Source organism: Nycticebus coucang, chromosome 3 (genome assembly GCF_027406575.1).
Source record: "Nycticebus coucang isolate mNycCou1 chromosome 3, mNycCou1.pri, whole genome shotgun sequence".
NCBI lineage: Eukaryota > Metazoa > Chordata > Mammalia > Primates > Lorisidae > Nycticebus > Nycticebus coucang.
Window position 1 is genome coordinate 62,985,255 of NC_069782.1, and position 10,405 is coordinate 62,995,659.

A 10,405-nucleotide genomic window follows, 5' to 3' on the forward strand; every position below is an offset into this window, starting at 1 on the left:
AGAACAAATTTAAAAGAAAGAAATTACTGTGGGGAGGGGTTGTATGTGTGGGAACATACAATATATCCCAAAGCCAAGTTATGGTTGCTTTGGGAGTAGAAAAATGAAGTTTGTCATTTAAAGGAGAAACAGAATCACAATATTTAAATTCACAACATTTGTCTTTGAAGTCCACAGTGATCACTGAGTTCTGAGCCAGTGTGTCACAGGCAAGAGGCTGCTCTGCTGAGGAGTCTCATCAGAGACCCCTTCACATTCCCATTACCCAGGCTGTAGATGAAGGGTTTCAGCATGGGGGTGACCACTGAATACATCACTGAGGCAATGGAGCTTCTCTGGTAAGAATGGGTCACAGCAGAAGTGAGGTAGACCCCAAGTCCTGTTCCATAGAACAAGCAGACAACACAGAGGTGAGACCCACAGGTGGAAAATGCTTCATATTTGCCTGCCGTGGATGACATCCTCATTATGGAGGAGAAAATCTGAGAGTAAGAGAAGATGATCCCTGTGACAGGGAACACACCTAGGAGCACAGTTGACATATACATGTAGATGTTACTGAAGCGGGTATCAGAGTGGGCCACCTTGAGTAGCTAAGGCAGGTCACAGAAGAAATGTGGGATTTCAGTGCCCATCGAGAAAGTCAGCCTTATCAACAGTAAAAGGTAAACCAGGGAGACCCAGAAAATGATGAACCAAGATATCAGAAATAAGAGTTCACAGAGGTGAGGGTTCATGATGACCATGTAATGCAGGGGGTGGCAGATGGCCACAAAATGGGCCATCACAGTCAGGAAGAAATTATCCAGTCCAGGAAAAATGATTAAAAAAAAAATACATCTGAGTGAGGCATGCCCCATAGGAGATGTCTTTGCTGTGTGTCTGGATGTTTACCAACATCTTAGGGACAGTGGTGCTGCTGAAACAGATGTCAATGAAGGACAAGTTGGAGAGGAAGAAGTACATAGGAGTGTGCAGGTTCAAGTCAGAACAGATGGCCAGAAGAATGAGCAGATTCCCGAGCACCATGACCAGGTACGTGGACAGGAACAGCCCAGAGAGAAGGGGCTGCAGTTCAGGATCTTCTGAGAGTCCCAAGAGGAGAAACTGTGACACTTCTGTGTGGTTTTCTGCATCCATGAAGCTGGTGTGTCTGCTGTGGAGGGAGAAAAATGGAACATTTCATGAATGGCCAACTGGCTCCTTGGCTAGTCATCACACTGCAGAGTCACCCTTGGGCGGATGTTCTTCACACTCAGGAGAGCCCTTTAAAAAGCTGTGATTCTCTGATATATGAACTGAGAGAGGAAGGATGGGTCAGAGTTAATCAAGGGAGTAAGGAACAAATAAACTTTCTAGGCCGAGAGAAGAGAATGCTACACTGCATGTGGCTCAGTGGGCTTCATAGTGGGGACTTGAGGGGCAGTGAGATGGAGAGCAGGGGATGAAAGTCAAAAGGGCAGAGATGTGAGCCCCACAGCGGAGCATCCTGTGCTCTCTCTCTGCACATCTCATGTTCATAATTTTTTTATTATTTTTTTATTATTAAATCATAGCTGTGTACATTAATGCGATCATGGGGCACCATACACTGGTTTTATAGACCGTTTGACACATTTTCATCACACTGGTTAACATAGCCTTCTTGGCATTTTCATGTCCATAATTTTATGTTTGTTTGTGGTTCTGAGGTTATGACTGTTTTGTCTCATCATTTTTCTTTACAGGCATCTAGTTGGTGCCTGTCATTTTGTAAGGTCTCAAAAAATATGCATACAAATGAATGTTGGATGTATAATAATGAGTGAGATCAAATGTGTCAATAGTGACACAAAATAGAAAAATCAAAGCTCATCACATGCCTTAATATAGACTTGAAATTGAATAGTAATGTTCAATAAAATATAATCATGTAGATTTTAAAGGAATATTAAGTGATAAGCAAGTAATGTCTATTCCAGAAATGGGACATTGGTTTCATAGTACATCACAAACATAGGTCTAGAATGTAAATGTTTTGGCACAGTAACTGAGATAATGCCAGGAAGGCTATGTTAACCATTGTGATGAAAATGTGTCAAATGGTCTATGAAGCGAATGTATGATGCCCCATGATCATATCAATGTATACAGTTATAATTTAATAAAAAAAAAAAAAACGGCAGTCAACTGCACCTACAAAAAAAAAAAAAAACAATCACAATGCAAAAAAATATGTTTGAGAATGTGGAATAGCTGTTTCTGTGGTTTGTGGCCAGAGCAGAGAATCTCCAGACACACACACACAAAGACAAGCATAAGTTTTTAACTAAGTAGAGAATGGTTGTTTGACAACCACAGGCAACAGGGTATTCTATGTTAAAATACTAGAACACTTGTATAAAATTAATGAGTAGGCACAGACAGAATAATCAAATTATAATTATTTGATAGTCTCCTGAACATTTAAAGAGATTGCCAAAATGGTAAAGAGAAATTGGCCTGCATCCCCAATGTCAGAAATAAGTATATAATTTTCATTATATTGTGCACACTAATGTGAAAAAATAATGAGAACAACAACAGTATAGAACTATTCAGTGAGTTCAGTAAACCAGATCCACCCACAATAATAATTATGTAAATTTAAAAATTCAATCAATTTAAGAAAAAAATATTCGATACTTGGTGCATACCTACTATAAGTAGTTAATGAATGAATAATTGGATTCAGAAAAAATAACATGGGCCTATTATATTTGGGAAGCAATAGAGAAGCTGTGAAGACTGTCCAGAAGATTGATGCATTCAATAAATGGCCAGATCTAGCTCTTACTGGAAAGAGATTCTGTTATAGATTCAAGAAAGAAAGAATAGGAAATGGAATGAGAGCTGGAAAAAAACAGTCTCAGTGGAAACTAAATTCCTTTCAAAGTACAGGGATTTTTCCCTCACAGATTAAATACATGCAGGACTTTCCCCATCTCATTGCTCTAAAGGCAAAGCCCAACAACTATTTTCTTTTCCTCCTTCTTTCCCCACCAGCTCCCCTGCCCACATTGACTCTCTCTGATGGTGTCACTGAAGCTTTCTTTTCTCCAAGGTCTGTCCCTGGGAAGCCCAGTTGGTTTTCCACACAGGCTGGGATCAGAGGATTACAGATGAGGGCCAGCAGGTGCATGTTTAACATTTCTAGTGTCTCAAGGGTTGAATTCCCTGACCGCCTCATTAAGTGAATTTTTCTATTATTTCTCAACTCTGCCAATAGTTCAGCTCCCTTGGGACAAAGCAGACAGCAAATGAAAAGTTTCCAGTCAATTTTGTGTCTGGAGAGACAGCGGTAGGAGAAGTTGGATTTACTTCTTCCAAGGAGAACCTCTTCTTCTTTTGATTTCATTTAAAAGTTACAAAGTTTCCCCTACAGAAATTTTAATGTCTATAAGCTACCACATTCAGGCATCATCTCTGTGATGTACCAATGAGGAAGAAAGCTCAGAGATTTTATGGAGTTCATGGTGTCCATGGTGTTACAGAGCCAAAGATGTCCTTTCTTTATAATTTTTTCTTAATATTTAAACTACTTTAAGAAGGTCTAATTAAAATGTAAAAAGCTGTACGTATTTCATGTAAGCAACTTGAGGAGTCTTGGATAAGTATACACCCATGAAACCATCATCAGCATAAGGCTCAAGACATGTCAATCACCTTCCCAAATTTCCTCCAACACATTTTATTATTTTAAAGTGTAATCATCACACTTAACATAAGATCTCCATTTTATTTTTTTTCCTTTTATTAAGTCACATACACATAGATCATGAATACATTTATGCATTTGTGGGGTACAACGTGTTGATTTTTTATACAATTTGGAATGCTTACATCAAACTAATTAATATAGCTTTCACCTCATTTACTTAATTATTGTGTTAAGACATTTATGTTCTATACTTGATGGATTTGACTTATACCCTTGCAATATGCTGTATAGGTGTGGTCTCACCATTTGTCCTCCCTCTATCAAACCTTCCCTCCCCTTCCCATCCCCCTCCACTTTTCTCCTTCATCCTGGGCTATAGTTGTGATCTATCTTTATAAGAAAGTGTGAGTAATTAAGATCTCCATTTTAGGAAATTTTCAGTATACAACGTATTCTTATTAGCAACAAGCACAAAGCTGTGTAGTAGATCTCTGGAAGCTATTTCTCTTATATCTCTAAAACCCTGTAGGACTTAACAATCATCTTTCCATTTCCTCCTCCCTTTAGTCCCAGACAACCACCATTTTCTTCCAAAGAAATTCTTCTTGAGGAAGGTAAATTGAATAGCACTTTTTCTTCTGTTGAAATGACTAACAAAATAGGGACAGAAAAATCTCCTTTGATATTTGCTGGAGATATGGGAGCCTGGTTTATTTGTTACCTCTAAATGGTGAGATAGTGAAATGGGACCTTTGAAGAGGAATAAGCAATCCTGATGGAAACGGTTAAAAATTAACAGAATAAAGTATAAAGTAGTGGGGCAGGAGAAAATTGATATTTCAACATTGGGAGGAACTTATCTAAATACAGACAGATGGAATTACAGGTCAGATGGTGCTGGTACTGACCACTCCACCGGGAGCAGTTAAGATCAAAAATAAAGATTATTTAAAAAGTCCGGGTGTGGTGGTTCACGCCGGTAATCCCAGCACTTTGGGAGGCTGAGGCAGGTGAATCGCTTCAGCTCACAGATTTGAGACCAGCCTGAGCCAGAGTGAGACCTTGTCTCTAAAAATAGATGGGTGTTGTGGTGGGCACCTGTAGTCCCAGCTACTTGGGAGGCTGAGGCAAGAGAATCGCTTAAACCCAAGAGTTTCAGGTTGCTGTGAGCTGTGATGCCACAACATTGTACCCAGGGACATAGTGAGACTCTGTCTCAAAAGAAAAAGATTATAAAAAAATAATGTGACAATAATTTAATATAGTTTGTAGGATATATAAGAAGTAAGCGTTTGACCAGGGGGTGGGAGCCATTTCCACCACTCCTCTATGGTTGGGCTTTGTCTTAACTTTCAAGAGCTTTTTTGTGTCTCTATTTCAACCTGGTTGTCCTGTTCACTGGGAAGAGGAGTTCCAATTGAGACTCTGACCATGATACTCCCTGGTGTATCTCGAAGGGTGAATCTCAGTAGTTCAAGAGACCAATCTGAGCAAAAGTGAGAGAGACCTCATCTCTACTAGAAATACAAAAAACCTAGCCTGGCATTGTGGTGAGCAACTGTAGTCCCAGATACTCAGGAGGCTGAGGCAAGAGGATGGCTTGAGCCCAAGAGTTTGAGGTTGCTGTGAGCTATGACACCATGGCACTCTACTGAGGATGACAGAGTGAGACTATATCTCAAAAGGAAGGAAGGAAGGAAGGAAGGAAGGAAGGAAGGAAGGAAGGAAGGAAGGAAGGAAGGAAGGAAGGAAGGAAGGAAGGAAGGAAGGAAGGAAGGAAGGAAGGAAGGAAGGAAGGAAGGAAGGAAGGAAGGAAGGAAGGAAGGAAGGAAGGAAGGGAGAAATTCTCTATCAGTGACTTGAGTGATTTTCTTTCTTTCTTTCTTTCTTTCTTTCTTTCTTTCTTTCTTTCTTTCTTTCTTTCTTTCTTTCTTTCTTTCTTTCTTTCTTTCTTTCTTTCTTTTTTCTTTTCTTTTCTTTTCTTTTCTTTCTTGAGGTGGTGAGGCCATCTGGTCAATACCTTTGAAGGGTGAAAAGAGGCATGTGGATGGACACAGATGGACATGACATATAAAATATTTTGTGTTGGGTATGTCAAAAAGGTGGTAGTGAAAGACAGGGTAGGCACTCATTTGGCCATGTAACATTTGCTAACCTTTGTCACCGGCCATCTTTGTGTGATGACTGATGAATGGAGAAGACAAATTGGAAGAAACTCCTGCTGGCAAAGATTCACCTAGCTGCTGCTGCATCTGAACATCCAAACTGTTCACAATAGAGGCAATAGCTTATCCCCCAACCTGATGGCCCTCCTCATTGAGGTGATCAATCATCCAAGTGGTGACAAGGCATCCACTTAGGGCTCCTTCTATTTTTTTTTTAGCTTTAATTTATTTATTTTATTTAAAATATTATTTTAATATATAATATTTAATTTATTTTTTTCTTTTCTTTTTTTTTATTAAATCATAGCTGTGTACATCAATATGATCATGGGGCACCATACACTTGGTTCATAGATCACTTGACACATTTTCATCACATTAGTTGACATAGCCCTTCTGGCATTCTCTTAGTTACTTTGCTAAGACATTTACATTCCACACTTACCAAGCCTCACATATACCCTTGTAAGATGCACCACAGGTGTGATCCTTTCAATGTCCCTCCCTCTACCCACCTCCCCCCTCCCTCCCCACCCTTTCCCCCTTTCCCCCTATTCTTAGGTTGTAACTGGGTTATAGCTTTCATGTGAAGGTCCTAAATTAGTTTCATAGTAGGCGTGAGTACATTGGATACTTTTTCTTGAATTCTCGAGATACTTTACTGAGAAGAATATGTTCCAGCTCCATCCATGTAAACATGAAAGAGGTAAAGTCTCCATTTTTCTTCAAGGCTGCATAGTAGTCCATGGTGTTCATACCACAATTTATTAATCCATTCATGGATCGATGGGCATTTGGGTTTTTTCCATGACTTAGCAATTATGAATAGGGATGCAATAAACATTCTGGTACAAATATCTTTGTTATGATGTGATTTTTGGTCTTCTGGCAGATTCCTCTGCCCAGCAGAGGAATTACAGGATTGAATGGCACATCTATTTTTAGATCTCTAAGTGTTCTCCATATATCTTTCCAAAAGGAATGTATTAATTTGCATTCCCACCAGCAGTGCAGAAGTGTTCCCTTTTCTCCACATCCACGCCAACATCTCTGGTCTTGAGATTTTATGATATAGGCCAGTCTCACTGGAGTTAGATGATATCTCAAAGTAGTTTTGATTTGCATTTCTGTGATGATTAAAGATGATGAGCATTTTTTCATATGTCTGAAGGCCGCGCGCCTGTCTTCTTCAGAGAATTTTCTCTTCAAATCCCTTGCCCAGCCTGCGATGGTATCACTTGTTTTTTTCTTGCTAATGTGTTTGAGTTCTCTGTGGATTCTGGTTATTAAAACTTTGTCAGAGACATAACCTGCAAATATTTTCACCCATTCTGTGGGCTGTTTGCTTGCTTTACTTACTGTGTTCTTGGCTGTGCAGAAGCTTTTTAGTTTGATCAAGTCCCAATAGTGTATTTTTGAAGCTGCTTCAGTTGCCCGGAGGGTCCTTCTCATAAAAAACTCGCCCAACCCAATTTCTTCAAGGGTTTTCCCTGCACTCTCTTCCAGTATTTTTTAGTTTCATGTCTTAAGTTTAAATCTTTAATCCAGTAAGAGTCTATCTTGGTTAATGGTGAAAGGCGTGGGTCCAGTTTCAGTCTTCTACAGGTTGCCAGCCAGTTCACCCAGCACCATTTGTTAAATAGGGAATCTTTCCCCAACTGATTGTTTTTAATTGGCTTGTCAAAGATTAAATAATGGTAAGTAGCTGGATTCATCTCTTGGTTCTCTACTATGTTCCAGACATCTACTTCTCTGTTTTTGTGCCAATACCATGCTGTTTTGATCACTATCTATTTGTAGTATAGTCTGAGGTCTGGTAGAGTAATTCTTCCTGCTTTGTTTTTATTTTTGAGTAGTGTCTTGGCTATTCGAGGTTTTTTCTGATTCCATATAAAATGAAGTACTGTTTTTTCAAGATCTTTAAAGTATGACAGTGGAACTTTAATAGGGATTGCGTTGAAGTTATATATAGCTTTGGGTAGTATGGACATTTTAACAATGTTGATTCTTCCCAGCCATGAGCGTGGTATGTTTTTCCATTTCTTAACATTCTCAGCTATCTCTTTTCTTAGAGTTTCATAGTTCTCTTTATATAGGTCTTTCACGTCCTTTGTTAAACTCCCAAATATTTCATCTTCTTTAGCATTACTGTGAATGGGATATAGTCCTTAATTATTTTTTCAGCTTGACTATTGTTGGTATATATAAAGGCTACTGATTTATGAATGTTGATTTTGTAACCTGAGACGTTGCTGTATTTCTTGATCAATTCTAAGAGTTTTGTAGTAGAATCCCTAGTGTTTTCCAGATATACAATCATATCATCTGTGAAGAGCACAAATTTGATCTCTTCTGACCCTATGTGGATACCCTTGATCGCTTTTTCTTCCCTAATTGCAGTGGCTAAAACTTCCATTACAATGTTAAAAAGCAATGGAGACAATGGGCAGCCTTGTCTGGTTCCTGATCTAAGTGGAAATGATTTCAATTTAACTCCGTTCAATATGATATTGGCTGTTGGTTTGCTGTAGATGGCCTCTATCAGTTTAAGAAATGTCTCTTCTATACCAATTTTCTTAAGTGTTCTGATCACGAAGGGATGTTGGATGTTATCAAAAGCTTTTTCTGCATCGATTGAGAGAATCATATGCTCTTTGTTTTTTACTTTGTTTATGTGCTGAATTACATTTATAGATTTATGTATATTGAACCAGCCTTGAGACCCTGGGATAAAGCCAACTTGATCATGATGTATAATTTGTTTGATATGTTGCTGGATTCTGTTTGTTAGAATCTTGTTGAATATTTTTGCATCTATATTCATTAGTGATATTGGTCTATAGTTTTCTTTTCTTGTTGGGTCTTTTCCTTGTTTGGGGATCAGGGTGATGTTTGCTTCATAGAACGTGTTGGGTAGTGTTCCTTCTTTTTCTACCTTTTGGAACAGGTTGAGTAGTGTAGGTACTAATTCCTCTTTAAAGGTTTGGTAGAATTCTGATGTGAAACCATCTGGTCCCAGGCTTTTCTTTTTGGGGTGATTTTGTATGGTTGATGTCATTTCCGAACTTGATATGGGCCTGTTCAACATTTCCACTTGATTTTGGTTAAGTCTTGTAAGGTGACGAGCTTCCAAGTATCAGTCCATTCCTTCAGATTTTCATATTTCTGAGAGTAAAGTTTCTTGTAATATTCATTAAGGATTTTTTTGATTTCTGAGGAGTCTGTTGTTACTTTGTCTTTATCATTTCTGATTGATGAGATTAGAGATTTTACTCTTTTTTTTCCTGATTAGGTTGGCCAACGGTTTATCTATTTTGTTGACCTTTTCAAAAAACCAGCTTTTTGATTTATTGATCTGTTGTATTATTCTTTTGTTTTCTTTCATTTAGTTCTGCTCTGATTTTGGTTATTTCTTTTCTTCTACTGGGTTTGGGGTTGGAATGTTCTTCCTTTTTCAGTTGCTTGAGATGTCTCATTAAGTTGCTAACTTCCTCTCTTTCCATTCTCCTGAGGAAGGCTTGCAGTGCTATAAATTTCCCTCTTAGAACTGCCTTTGCGGTGTCTCAGAGGTTCTGATAGTTCGTGTCTTCATTGTCATTTTGTTCCAAAAATTGGCAATTTCCTTCTTGATTTCATCTCTGACCCAGCTATCTTTCAGCATGAGTTTATTTAACTTCCATGTTTTTGTGTGAGTATGCAGATTCCTGTTGTTACTCAGCTCAAGTGTTATTCCATGATGGTCCAAAAAGATGTATGGAATAACTTCTATTCCTTTAAATTTACTGAGGTTAGATTTGTGACTTAAGATGTGATCAATTTTGGTGTAAGTTCCATAGCTGATGAGAAGCATGTGTATTCAGTTTTGTTAGGATGAAATGTTCTGTAGATGTCTGCTAAATCTAAATGCTGGATGGTTAGATTTAAATCTAAAATTTCTTTACTCAGCTTTTTGTTGGAGGATTGATCCATCACTGCCAAAGGAGTGTTAAAATGTCCATCTATTAAGGAGCTGGAGGAAATCAAGTTGCTCATGTGTGTTAGAGTTTCTCTTATAAACTGAGGTGCATTCTGGTCAGGTGCATAGATATTAATAATTGAAATCTCATCATATTGAGTATTACCCTTAACAAATATGAAGTGACCATTCTTGTCCTTCCTTACTTTTGTTGGTTTAAAGCCTATTGTGTCTGCAAATAAAATTGTACCACCTGCTTTTTTCTGGTTACCATTTGCCTGAAATATGGATGACCATCCTTTCACCCTGAGTCTGTATTTGTCTTTTAAGTTAAGATGTGACTCTTGTAAGCAACATATGTCTGGTCTGAGTTTTTTGTATCCAGTCAGGTAACCTATGTCTCTTTAGAGGACAGTTTAAGCCATTCACATTAATGAAGAGTATTGATAAGTTTGGTGAAATTTTGGGTATCGAGTTTTTCAAAAGTCCAGTGGACATTTTGAATCTTTTCGCCATTGTAGTAGTTGGAGTTTGATCAGAAGTTTCTGAGTGAGTTTACGTTTGTAGTAGAGGATTGGGTTGGTCATTATGGAGGATAGTTCTGAG

General features: G+C 38.3%; 1 pseudogene; it reads right to left on the minus strand.

The window, feature by feature from the left end:
* Positions 1 to 203: 203 nt before the first annotated feature.
* Positions 204 to 1,140, minus strand: LOC128581937 (olfactory receptor 7D4-like; annotated as a pseudogene).
* Between the last annotated feature and the right edge of the window lie 9,265 nt (positions 1,141 to 10,405).